At 38.0% G+C, this 14523-nt stretch overlaps 1 pseudogene; it reads right to left on the reverse strand.

The window, feature by feature from the left end:
* Positions 1–4715: 4715 nt before the first annotated feature.
* LOC143675689 (centrosomal protein of 63 kDa pseudogene) lies at positions 4716–5642 on the reverse strand (annotated as a pseudogene).
* Positions 5643–14523: the final 8881 nt, after the last annotated feature.

Here is a 14523-nt window from a genome sequence, read left to right on the forward strand (position 1 = left end):
CACTCACTTATCTATTCATCCACCTACTCACCCATTCACTTACCATGCTCACATCCACTCCCTTACTCCCCCATCCCTCACCTACTCATACACCCATCCAACCTCTTACCCTCCCACACATTCACTCAATAACACCCCTGTTCTAGTTTGCTTGCTGCCAGAAGGCAACACACCAGAGACAGATTGGCTTTAATAAAAGGGGATTTATTTAATTAATGTATAGTTCTTCAGAGGAAAGGCAGCTAACTTTCAACTGAGGTTCTTTTTCATGTAGGAAGACACAAGGCGATCTCTGCTGGCCTTCTCTCCAGGCCTCTGGGTTCCAACAACTTTCCCCGGGGTGATTCCTTTCTGAATTTCCAAAAGCCTGGGCTGAGCTACGAGTGCTGAGATGAGGTATGCTGAGCTGCTTGGGCTGTGCTACATTGAGCTCTCTCAGTTAAGCACCAGCCAATTAAATCAAACATCATTCATTGCAGCAGGCAGCTTCCTAGCCTACTGCAGATGTAATCAGCAACAGATGAGGTCCACATGCCATTGACTCATGTCCACAGCAATAGAATTAGGCACCTTCACTTGGCCAAGTTGACACCTGAACCTAACTACCACATGTCCACCCCTTGTCAACTTGGCAACTATACACATCACCTTAAATTATATTAAAGTGACAAAAAATTCTCTTCTGGCTGTGGACCTATGAACCTCAAAAAAAGTTATCTGATGCCAATATGCAAAGGAGGACATTCATAGGAAGCAGGTTTTCATTTCCATAGGGAAAAATTGGAAGGAACACAGGAATCACAAGACCCAAGTAGTTCTGAAAACCTGCAGAGCAAACACCATTGGATTTCAAAGTCTGAAAGTCATTTATCTTTTGGTTTTAGAAAGTGGCAGTCCCACCCTTTCCAAGGGCCTATACTGTGGCCCGCCTCTTTCTGAATCAATCTTGGGGGACATTGAGGAGACCACCTTTTTCTTGGCTCCACCCTCTCCAGGCATCGGGGCCACACCTGAGCTCTCTGCCATTTCCGGGACACACACTCAACCCCCCCCATGTGGTGGCAGCCAGGCTCTCCCCAGTCCCCAAGGAGTGTACTGTACCTTTCCCAAGGTCTGCAGCAGCACAACTCTTCCACTGCAATGAGGTGGGAGACTCATCCACTCCATGTATATAGGTGGGTCTACTCTCCTGGCTGAGGTTTCTTGGCTTCAGACCTGAGCTTCCATGGTTCTCACTCTGCAAACTCCAATTTGTCCCTTTTGTGTCCCCCTTTGTCCAGATTGGCAGTGGTTTCATTTACACCAACAGTCTCTTCAAGCGCTCCAGGACTTCTTCATCATTCTCTTCACAGTTCCTCCAAAATCCTCCCCTTATCCATCCAAAAAATGGGTCCAACATGTCTGGTGTTTGCAAACTACAGCATCACCCCACTTCTCTGGTACCAAATCTGTTCTAGTTTGCTAACTGCCAGAATGCAACACACCAGAGATGTATTGGCTTTCAATAAAAGAGGATTTATTTAGTTAATGTATAGTTCTTCAGAGGAAAGGCAGCTAATTTCCAACTGAAGTTCTTTCTTATGTGGGAAGGCACAGGGCAGTCTGCTGGCCTTCTCTCCAGACCTCTGGGTTCCAACAACTTTCCCCAGGGTGATTCCTTTCTGAGTTTCCAAAGGCCTGGGCTGAGCTGGGAGTGTTGAGATGAGGTATGCTGAGCTGTTTGGGCTGTTCTACTTTGAGCTCTCTCATTTAAGCACCAGCCAATTAAATCAAACATCATTCATTGCAGCAGGCACACCTCCTAGCCTACTGCAGATGTAATCAGCAACAAATGAGGTTCTCATACCATTGGCTCATGTCCACAGCAATAGAATTAGGCACCTTCACCTGGCCAAGTTGACACCTGAACCTAACTACCACTTACCTACCTACTCACCTACCTACACATTGAATCATGCATTCATCTTCCCCCACTCTCACATCCACTCTCCTTATCTGCACCAGACACTCACTGAGCCACTCACTCCCTCACCCACCCAGTCACCACCCACCCACCCACATACTGACCTGCTCATTCATCCACTCATTTGCTCACTTTCCTATCCACTCACGCACCCCCCTTACCCACTCTCTACTGCACCCACTCACTCATATATTATGATGGTTTGGCTCTGAATGGACCTCAGAAAACTATTTTCTCAGTTAATCCATTCCTGTGGTTGTGGACCTATTGTAGTTAGGGACCTTTTGATTAGGTCACTTCATTTAAGGGCCTTTTGATTAGGTTATTTTATTTAAATTGTTGCCCAGGGTGGGCCTTGCTCCTTTCACTGAAGTTGTTTTTAAAGGGATGAAGGACAAATAGAGAGAGAGAAAAAGGGAGAGAGGGAAAGAAGATAAGAGAAAAGGAAGAGAAATAGAAAGAGAAGTAGGAACTAAAAGCTGCAAGCAATGATGGTCAGAAGAGAAGGGAGAGACCAGAAGACTCCACCATGAACCTTGCCATGTTACAGAGATGTTCAAGTTGCTGTCAGCTAGCCTTCAGGAAAAAAGCATTGCTTGATGATGCCTTCATTTGAGGTCTTTACAGCCTCTGAACTGTAAGTGTGTAAGTTAAACCCCCATTGTAAATCCAGCTTATTTCTGGGATATTGCTTTTGGCAGCCTAGCTGACTGAAACAGATTTTGATACCAGGAAAGTTGGGTGCTGCTTTACAAATACCAAAAATGTGAGAATGGCTTTATAAATGAGTAAGAGAAAGATTCTGGGAGTATTTTGAGATGGTTGATAAAAAGGCCTTAGATTGCTTTGAAGAAACTGTTGGTAGAAATGTGGAAACTAAAGTTACTTCTGATGTGGCCTTAGAAATGATGAAGTTGTCATTGCAAACTGGAAGAAAAGTGATCTTTGTTTTTAAGTGGCAGAGAATTTGACAACATTGAGTCTTGATGTGTTTTAGAAAGTGGAATTTGAAAGTGATGAACTTGGATATTTAAGTGTGGGAGTATAAAGGGACCAGAAACTGATTGTTTGAAAAATTCCAAGCTTCCAGAAAATGAGTTCTCAAGGAACTCCATGTGGGGATCTAACCAGACATGGGGCCAGTCAACCATTTTGTTGCCACTCAAAAGTGAGTCCTTGCCTGATGTACCAGAATTAATCAGCAGACTCTGGGATTTTGAAGAGAGAAAAAGTTTATTTAGCATAGACTACCCTTACAAACATAGGAGATCAGTTCCTTAAATCTGTCTTTCTGAACTGGAGAAACATACACTGTTAATAGCATTCAAAGGAAGACAGCCAGGTCAAGATGATGAGGTTAGAGATAGTCTAACCTCTGGGTATGCCTAGATGGATTACATGCTTACTTTAATTGAAGTTTAAGGTTTCGGCAATTGTGTATTTCAGGTATGGGACAATTCTAATTAGGACTGGCTTGGTCAGTGCTTTAGTTTGTTACATGCTGCCAGAATACAATATACCAGAAATAGAATGACTTTTACTTTTTATTTATTTATTTATTTATTTTTACATGGGCAGGCACCGGGAATCGAACCCGGGTCCTCTGGCATGGCAGGCAAACATCCTTGCCTGCTGAGCCACCATGGCCCGCCCTAGAATGACTTTTAAAAAGGGAATTTATTAAGTTCCAAGTTTACAGTTCTATGGCCATAAGAACATCCAAACTAAAGAATTCAAATAAAGATACCTTAACTCAAGAAAAGCCAATGTCTGTCATATGGGAAGGCATGTGGCTGACATCTGCTGGGACCCCTGCCCCCAACTGCTGACAGGAAAGTGAATTGGGGCCATTTTTTCTCTGGAGGGCAGTTTGAAATCCTTAAAGATGAGCGTAACCCTTGACCATGTAATCCTGGATCTCAATCCTGAAAGATAATCCCAGGAAGGAAAAGTTTCCTACCCAAAGATTCTCATCATGCATTGTTAGCTGAAAACTGAATAATCTTGTGTCCAATAATGGTGGGAAATGAAATAAAGGCACAAAAATTTATTTCTTTTATAATCATTTATTTACTTATTTTATAATAATTGGAAGGAAATAAAGGGCATGAAAACCATAACAGATAAGTGAAAAAAAAATCAGGAACAGTTTTTGCACGTGTATTATTATTATAACAATGTGGAGTGCCACCCTCCAAAGATGTCCAGACCCCAGTCCCCAGAACCTGTGAGTATGTTATCTAGCTAAAGGGACTTTGCAAACATGACATGTTTAAGGATCTTGACACAAAGTGCTCTGATTATCTAGGTGGGTCCCACGTAATCACAGAGGTCCTTAAAAGAGGACTGCACAAAGGTCAAAGTCAGAAGGAGATGGGAATACAGAAGCAGAGGTTGGAGGGAAGTGCTTTGAAAATGTAGGGAGGGACCATGAGGGAAAGAATGTGGGTGATGTCTAGAAGCTGAAAAACATATAGAGAGTCTGGAAAGAGTTAGTTCTGCCAACAACTTTATTTTAATCCTGTTAAGACTCATTTTGGAATACTGTCCTCCACAACTGTGAAAGTAAAAGTCTGTGTTTTGTTTTTCTAGCAAAATGATTTATTCTCACATATTATTGTTGGAAGGAGTCTGTTAAATGAACATTTCCAGTCCAGTGGAAATGCCTATCATTTTTTTTCAGATTTTTTTCACAACTGCTGTAGTTGAAGCATGTTTCAAAATTTTACATGTATATATTTCTAAAGAACTGCTACTTCAGACAACAGTAACTCAAGTTTTTTTTTCCAAGTTTATGATTTTTCTTTGAAGGATGTTCATGGGATGGGAATTGTTTCACTGGCTTTTTACTCTCTATTTTTAGTTCTTTAGTTTGGGCATCCAGGCATCTAGTATATGAAGAGAACTTAGTTTCTCCTCTTCAAAAAATCTTGTAGCTATTGAACCAAGGGTAGACACAGACAAGGGACCCAAAGACAACAACTCTTCTTGATTATTCATATTCTCAGAAATTTTTACTTCATTTGCATCTTACATTGAAGGCAAAGATTCAGTTTTACATGTAGTTAGAAGGCACAGTGATGATGGAGCTGCAAGGCTGATGTGAAGCCTAGGGTTCCTGAAGATGGAGGACTGTGCTATCTGATGCTCTCTTGGAGATCAAAGACCAACTGTGTAGTGCTCAGTCTTATTCCATCATGTCTGCACTGGCCATGGCGGGACTTGAACTCTGTATGCTTGGACTCTTTTTGGTCTGCTATGTGTCAGTTTAAGATCCTATCATATTTTGGGATGTACATTTGAGTGGAAATCTCCAGCTTAGGTTTTTTATCCTTCAGATCTTTCTGCTGTTGCTGATTTTCAGAAGCAAATATATTTAATGCCTCAATGTGATTTTCTTGGAGGTCTACTAGAGAAATTGGTTTTGTCTCATGCAAACCCAATTCCAATTTTGTCACCATTTCAGAAAAACAATGATTTTCAATTTCATTGACTCCAGCTGATACAAAATCTGTTTGTGCTCTATTGTGTTTTCTCTGCCTTTTAAAATTTCTGCTTTGACTTGCTTTTTCTTGTCTTAGGAAGAATCTTTGGCAGAAGCAATGGTGATATCTCACTGATGCAACTCCAAGGTTAGCTGGGAGATTTCCATTTTTATTCCTTCTAGTGCTACCACCATTAAACATGGTATTTAATTGTTAGGCCCACCGAATCCCGCATCAGATGGAGAAACAAGTCTCTTTGCTTTGGTGAGAAGGTGAGTTTATTGAAGATGCATCAACAAGGAACAGGAGGGAAAGAGTCTTTCGATAGTAGTTCAGAGTGAGAAGGAGGATAAGAGCTTTTATAACCCCAAACAGATGAAGAAATGGCCAAGAAAGTAGAAAGAATAAAAGAAAGTAGAAGAATAAAAAGGAAAGAAAGAAAGAACAGAAGAGGAAAAGCTATTTGGCAAAAATGTCTGATTATCTCATAGGCCCTTCTTTTTATTAGCCATTTGGACCTTTGATCTTCTCCTTCAAAAGGAGGAAAGTGCTGATGCTAACTCTTTGAGGTTTCATTCCTGCAAGGAGAGAAAGGGAGGATTTTATTACTGTAACAAAAAAGGAGCAGAGAGTAAATTTTTTAGAATAAATTAACAGCAAGCTATTTCAATAACAGCAAGTCATTTTAACAATGCTTTTAGGCTTAAAATATCTCAGGCTGCTTAAGTGAAACGATCATAATAAACATTTTTCTAGCTACTGAAGATTATACTAAGCATTTTTAGCTAAAGTATTATATTGAGTATTTCTATTCATCCAGCTATCACTAGTGTGGAATTTTAACTCTGTCAGCCTGTAAAATCTGTTCTTTTAGAATTTTGCAAACCCAGGCATGCAGAGTTTTACATTTTAAAATCTCTATCCTGCACTCATTATATCCTTCCATCTTCTTAAGTTTTTCTTATTTTTCTGTTAGTTCTTGACTCAGCTGTTTGCATGTGGTGCTCACAGGTCCCGAGCCTCTTAATGTCCAGGACAAAGACCACCAACATCCTCAACCTCTCTCTACACCCCACATTAAAACTCACTTCCAACTTTCTCATCATCAGAAGCAGTTAAATCTGACTCTGAATTTTAGAGATACTTTTGACTTCTGGGTTTTCCTATACTCTCCCCTGCTTAAGATTTAACTGGTTATAAAATTCTAAAGATTACAGAAACTTAATTTTTTCTCTGTAGTTGCATGGGAGCTGCCGCTGTGTCTCCAATCTGTTGTTTTAAGCCGCCGAGTTTGTAATAGATTATACATCAGCAATAGGAGACTTATGTATTAATCAAAAATTCAATTTATTGAATGGTTATAGAACTATTCAGATTGTCTATTTCATGTTGGATGAGTTCGGTAATTTGTGATTTTAGAAGAATTGGTCCATTTCTTCTTAGTTGTTGAATTGATGAGTGCAAGATTGTTTGTAGTATTCCTTAGGTTTTGTTAAGTGGCTGCAGGAGCTGTAGTCATATCTTCTGTTTCATTCCTGATATGGGTAATTCATGTGTCTCTTCAGTTTTGACAGTCTTGCTAGAGGTTTGTCAATTTTATTGATTTTTCCTCAAAGTACCAGTTTTTCATTTTATCAATTTTCTCTATTTTCATTGATTTCTGCTCTTATCTTTAACATTTGCTTCCTTACCCTTGCTTTAGGTTTATCCTTCCATCGCCATTTTCTAATTCCTTGAGGTAGGAACTTAGGTTGTCAACTGGACACTTTTATTCTTTTGTAATATAAGCATTCGGTGCTATGAATTTTCTTCTTAGCACTGTCTTATTTGCATCTATGCTGGTTTGAATCTGCGGTAGACCCCAAAAAAGTCATGTCCTTTTATCTTCATTCAATATTGCTGGGTGGGAGCATTTTAATTGTTTCCATGGATGTGTGTCTCCACCCATTGAAGGTGGAATTGCTTACTGGAATCCTTTAAAAGAGGAAACATTTTGGAGAGAGTTCTTTTGGTAGAGCCACGAGAAAGCCAGCAGACGCTGCCATGTTTGCCATGTGCCCTTCCAGCTGAGAGAGAAACATTGAACGTCATTGGCCTTCTTGAACCAAGGTATCTTTCTCTGGATGTCTTAAATTGGACATTTCTCTAGACTTATTTTAATTGGGACATTTTCTCAGCCTTAGAACTGTAAACTAGCAACTTACTAAATTCGCCTTTTTAAAAGCCATTTTGTTTTTGGTATATTGTATTCCAGCAGGCAGCAAACTAGTACAGCATCCCACCTATTTTGATATGTTTTATTTTCCATTTTATTCATTTCTATTTATATTTTTATTTCCCTTGAGATTTCTTCTTTGTCCCAAGGATTACTTAGAAGCATGTTTAGTTTCCACATAATTGGAGATTTAAAATGTTTTCTTTCTGTTATTTATTTCTAGTTTCATTCCATTATAGTCATGGAATAAACACTATATGATTTCAACACTTTAAAATTTGTCAAGGTTTATTTTATGGCCAAGGATAATTTCTTTGGATCCATAGATGACCCATAGATGGTTGAAAGAAAGAAGTGTAGTTTGCTGTCGTTGGGTAGAGTGATCATGTTAGTTAATTGTGTTTTCAGATTTTCTATTTACTTGCTGAGTTTCTGTCTAATAGTTTTATTAGGTGCTCAGAGTTGGGTTTGGAAGTCCCTAACTACAGTTGTGAGAGCACCTATTTCTCTTATCATCTCTATTAATTTTTTCGATTAAGTATTTTGAAGCTCTACTGTATGTTGCACATATTTAGTATGGTTTTATCTTCCTGGAGGATTGATCCTTTTATCACTGTGTAATAAGTCCCCCAAAGTCTACTGTATCAAATATAATATAGCTACTTATGCTTTTTAAAAAAATTAATGTTTCTATGTATATCTTTTTCCATCCTTTTACCTGTGACCTACCTATGCTGTTGACTTTGAACTGAGTTTATTATAAACAAATATAGTTGGGTCATGATTCTTTTTTTTTAAATTGGTTTTACCAATTTGTCAGTCAGTCATTTGATTTAAATATTTATCAATCAAGCTTTTACAATTATGGTAATTTTGATATGTTAGCAACTAAGTGTGCCAATTTGTTATTTGTTTTGTTTACTCTGATTCTCATTTATCTCTTTCTCTTTTATTGTATTCCTGTGCATTACTTGAAACATTTTTTAGATCTCCATTTTTGTTTATTTATTGTATTTTGTTCATTTATCTCTATATATTTCTAGTGGTTGCTCTTGTATTTGTGTGTGTGTGTGTGTGTGATTTATCACAGTTTTAAGAAACAGCATTTTTTTACCACTTTGACAAAATCTTATGTCCATTTAGTTTCATTTACTTTCCTCATTTTAAAATATTGTCTTTATTATCAATTCATGTTATTTTTAATTTAGCTTTAAATATGATTTATACATTCTTGAGAAGTATATAATCTTTTGTCCATACTCATATATCTGCTCTTTCAGCTTTTCTTTCTTCCTGATGCTTCAAGATTTGTCTCTTATCATTTCCTTCCAGTTTGATATAGTACCTTTAGCCACAGTTAAGTCTGTTAGTAGCAAATTATTTTAGCTTTCTTGTGATTGCAAATGTCTCTATTTTTCCTTCATTCCTGAAGAATGATGTTTTTGATCAAATCATTCCCTTACAAAAGGCATATTCAAATCCCAACACCTGGTCCTGTAGCTGTGGACCCATTTGTTAATAGTACCTTTGAAGATGCTATTTGGTTAAAATATAACCAAACTGAAAGAGGGTGGGCCTTAATCCAATATAACTTATGTCCTTATAAGCCAAGGAAATTGGAGACAGAAAGGGAAACCACAGGGAGTAGCCAGAAGCTGGAAGTAAAAAAAAAAAAAAGAAAAGAAAAAAACCCCACAAAAGAAAGAAGACACTGACTGGTGAATTACCAAGTGATGGAAAAAATGAGAGAACCCTAAAGATTGCTGGCCAGCTAGAATATACTGACCCCAGAAGGAATTGACCTTTCTTTCTCTGAAAACTTGAGGCAATAAATTCCTGTTGTTAAGTCAACCCATTGTTGTAACATTTGTTTTAACGCCAGGAAACTAAGACAGATGGCTTCACTGGATGTAGAAATCATACTTGACAGTTCTTTTCTTTCAGCACTTGTCAGATAAATTGCCACTTTCTTCTGCCCTTCATAATTTTAGATAAGAAATCTACTGTCTTTCAGATTGATCTATAACACATCAATTCTCTCTGGCTGTTTTCTTCCTTATGTTTAATTTTCAGAGGTTTAATTATTATTTGTTTTAATATGGATTTCATTGGGTTTATCTTTTTTTTGGGTTTTCTTGGCTTCTTGAATCTGTGGAATTCTGTCTTTTGCCAAATTTGGGAAGTTTTTGACCATTAGTGATTAAAATATTCCCTCAAACTCACTTTCTCTTCTTTTGCTGAGACTCTGATGATCTGAATGTTGGATCTTTTGCTATTTTCTGACGTGTCTAATCATTTTTTTTCAATTTATTTTGCCTATATTGTTCAGATTGGATAAATTTGTTGATTTTTTCAAGTTCACAAATTCTATCTTGTGTCATCTACACTCAACTATTGAGTCCACCCAACAAGTTTTTTATTTGTGTATTGTATTATTTCCATATTTTAATCATTTTTATTTCTTTGCTGAGACTTTCTGGTAAGCATTTCAGGGATATGGACTTATTTACAGTACAAACAGATAAATTAACTGATATTTATGCTTATCCACATTTAAGCTTCAAGATGACTGCTTCAAAAGCAGCCACTTAAATAGTGGAAGACTGAGAGTCAAGATTAATTGAAATATTAAATCAATTTTATGGAAATGAGGGAGAATGCATTTCAAGGGCATTTGTCACTGGGTGCATTGAAGCAGCTCCATTAAGGTTGTTGATTTACATAGTGGAACTTGGAAGCCGAAATTCTTCAATCAGCTGCCAGACAGTGTGCATGAAAAAAGTGTCATTCTTTGGCATTTGTCTGAGTCTAAAATCAGGTAATCTGTGTCAAGTGAGGTCTTGCTTTTTCCAGGTCTATTGATCTGAAGTAATGGATGGCTGCACTCTGGACATTTGAACACACAGGCTAATGGCAAGCACAGGATTTGAGAAGTTGCCCTTGTGGCTGGTCTTTACTATTTTTAGAAATTGCAGTGGAGCTGTGGATGGTAGGAACAAACTCAGATATTTGTTCAATTTGCATTTTCACCTGAGATTGTCTACAGTAAATCGTTATCTAGTTAATGTTGATCTCTCATTATTTTGGAGAACCAGGATAATTTGAAAATGTGGAAAATGGGAATGGATAGTTTCAAGAGACTTTGGAAAGAACTTCAAATCACTGCCAGTGATTGGACCATGTGATAAGCCCTGGTTCAGTGGTGCAGACATGAGGGTAAAAGTGAAGGCAAAGATATCTTGGGCCTGGGATGGACCCACAAAGGTGCTTAGGAAGAGGGCACAGCTCTTCCTTCCAGTAGTCTGCAGAAAAATACTGACAAAATAATGTGAAATTTTGCAAGTCTTAGGGAAGTTTAGAAATCTCTAGGAGGGTTTTTCACTTACCTGTGGAATGTGAGATTCATTTTCCAGGGCCAGAGAAGGCCCCCATGACATGTGGCTGATGGTGTCTCTACCTATCCTGCTTTATTTTTCCCCAAGAACTTATGACATTTAATGTGCTAACATTGTCTCCTTGTTAACTTGTGGCCTGTCTATTCTCATTGGAATGCAAGCTCCATGAGGGCAGAGTATTCTGCTGGCTTCCTACCCTGTTCTGTCACTTGCCCTAAGGATAGGCCTGACTAACAGTAAATGGTCATGATCATTGCTGACCGAGGCGACCGATCGACTGAGAATTGATTCAGTGGCCAAATGGCCAAGGAGTGGGAGTGGCCAATGACCAGGTGACCAAGTAACAAAGGAGTAACTGATGACAAGGTGGCTGAGCAATTGAGGAGTGACCAAGTGACAGGTGACTGAGTGACAGAGGAGTGACCATGTGAGGAATGTCTGAGTGGCTGTGGCACTGATCACAGCTCTGTGGGTGAGAACCCACCTGGTAGCTCACTGTACTTGGCACACAACACTGCTTTCAGGGTGGAGGCTGTATATGGGTACCCTGCCTGGGACTTTACAATATTATCTGAATGAGGATACACTTTGCTGAGGACTTCTAACATGGAACAAGTGTCAACCTGACAAGAGAAGGCTGAGTTCTCTGATCCTCTGTCTTCCTCCTGAGGCAGGGCCAAGCCCTGGGTGCTGCTGGCTCCAGGGGACGGAGCTGGCTCTGGCATTTTCCCTTCCTTAGGGCAAATGCACAGCAGTCTGGTGAGGGGGAAAGCACATAGAGTGGCAGCAGGGATCAGGACTTGGGGTGCCAACTGTTTATAGGAGTGTCTGGGGACACCAGCTGCCCAACACTTGGAGACTTTTGGGTCATGCAGCTTGGATGAAGCCCCTCCCACTGGAGGTCAGGGGTAAACTGGTCCAAGCTGGCCTGTTGTCCAGGAAGCCCAGAGTGGGCCCAGAGTCAGTTTTGGAAAATCCCACTTGTTGCCCACATTTCTTTTTTTTTTTTTTTTTGCTGTAATATTTATTGGTAGAACTAGATCATCAATACATACTTTTTGTTGATATATAAAGTCTGTATTATTTTAAAGGGCTTTATTTTGTTTTATTTAAAGTTGTTTCTGTTCTGCTTTTTAATTTTTTAGTTTTTGGCCTCCAAGTAAACTTAGCATATTGTCTAAGCATTTGATTCTTATAGACTTTTAAAAATGGTTTAAACTAAATTCAAGAAACCATGCATATTGTATATCTTAATAATCTAAGGAATTTTTGCATTTTAAAAAAAATCACAAAAACAGCGAGCTCAATTAAATAACCTATGTGTTCTAAAATTTCAATTTTCCATTTGTGAATAAAGAAATATTTGTTCAATATTATATATTGCTTGCTGCCTAATAAATCAGACTGTCAGAGACACCAGTAAATTACTTCTACTTTTAAGAGACATCTTAATCCACTTCCTCTGAGAAGATCTTGTTAACAATAAACATTGTGCCATATGTAAAAATAGCCAAAAAACATTTTGTAGGTGTGGAAATAGATTTAGAGGGTAGGACAATTTTCTCAGGTTATGGGACTTCAAGGTGGCAGAGGTAAAACCAAATTTGAATGCAAATGCTGTTCCTGCCTGAACAAACTGCTGTGAATCCTCTAGCTGCTCAGCTATCTGCTGGGCATCCAACAGGTGAAGTCTGTAGACACTGCACCAGCATTTTCTGCAGCTCATTTAATGGTGTGGTCCAGTCCTGTGCATGAGGGAAGGGAGAAGTGAACTAAGTGAGCTTTGCTGGGGTCTCTTAGAGCCAGGTGTCCTTCCCCCCCCAATAATGATCATTAAATTAATTAATTTTATATCTATTTACACTCCTGTCTCCAAAGCTAAAACATTTATCTCCGATTACTTCCATTATCCTTTTATTTGAAGTGTTATTGAGTTCAAACTCTTCAGGTGAATTTCTGAACACTGTGATATGCAAACATTCCTATGATTTCTTTGTTTCAGTGTATTTTTTTAATGCAAATTTTGTTGGTCTCTATTTGTACACCATATAATCTATCCAAATTATAAGACCTTGAGTATCACCATACAGTTGTGCAATCATCACCACAATCAATTTTAGAACATTTTAATTACTCCAAAAATAAAAATAAAAATATGCATAAAAAGAAAACCCCAAACACACCATATACCTTATCCTCCCCTATTGCTGACTCCTATTATTGGCCTGGTACATTTGTTACTGTTGATGCAAGAATATTACGATGTTACTGTTAACTACAATCCATAGTTTGCAGTAGGTACATTTCCCTCCATATACCACTCTATTATTAACTCTTTGTAAAAGTGTCATACATTTGGTCTGATTCATGAAAGAATTTATTTACATTTGTAGTATTAATCACAGACATCATTCACCACAAGGTTCACTGTGTTATATATTCCCATATTTTAACCTACAGCTTTTCTTTTGATGACATACATGACTCTAAAAGACCCATAAGGCAACTCTATATTTAGTTTTCTGAGGAACCACCACACTGTCTTCCACATAGGCGTGCCATTTTAAATCCCACCAGCAGTGAATATGTGTTCCTATTTCTCCACATCTGCTCTGACACTTGCAGTTTCTTGTTTACTAGTGGACATTCTAATGGGTGTGAGATGATATCTCACTGTGGTTTTGATGTGCATTTCCCTAATAACTAGTAAAGATGAGCATCTTTTCATGTGCTTTTAGTCATTTTTTTTTCTTTTTTGAAAAAGTCTATTCATGTCTTTTGCCCAGTTACAAATCAGTTTTTTTTATCTTTATTGTTGAATTATAGAATTTCTTCATATATTCTGGCTATCAAACTCTTATCAGATATTTGATTTCTAAATATTTTTTTTCCCATTGAGTTGGTGAACTTACCACTTTTCTGAGAAAGTCCTTTGAAGCACAGAAGTACTCAAGTTTGAGGAGGTCCCATTTATCTATTTTTTTCTTTCATTGCTTGTGCTTTGAGTATAGAAGGTCTAAGACACTACCTCCTATAACTATGTCTTGAAGATTTCCTTACATTGTCTTCCAGGTGTTTTATGGTACTGACTCTCAAGTAGCTTTGTCATATATTTTTTTTTTTTTTAGGAATTTCTAAATATAGAAATTCATCTACATTGTCATCTGCAAATAGTGAGAGTTTTACTTTTTCTTTTCTAATTTGAATGCCTTTTATTTATTTTTCTTGCCTGATTGCTCTAGGTAAAACTTCTAGGAAGATGCTGAATAACAGTGGTGACAGTGAACATCGTTGTCTTGTTCTCAATCTTAGAGGCAAAACTTTCAGTCTTTCACAATTTAGTACAGTATTGCCCATGAGTTTGTCATATATGCTCTATATCATTTTGAGGAAGTTCCTGTCTGTTCATACATTTTGAAGTGTTTTTATCAATAAAGGATGTTGAATTATGTCAAATGACTTATG

Source organism: Tamandua tetradactyla, chromosome 3 (assembly GCF_023851605.1).
Source record: "Tamandua tetradactyla isolate mTamTet1 chromosome 3, mTamTet1.pri, whole genome shotgun sequence".
Lineage (NCBI taxonomy): Eukaryota > Metazoa > Chordata > Mammalia > Pilosa > Myrmecophagidae > Tamandua > Tamandua tetradactyla.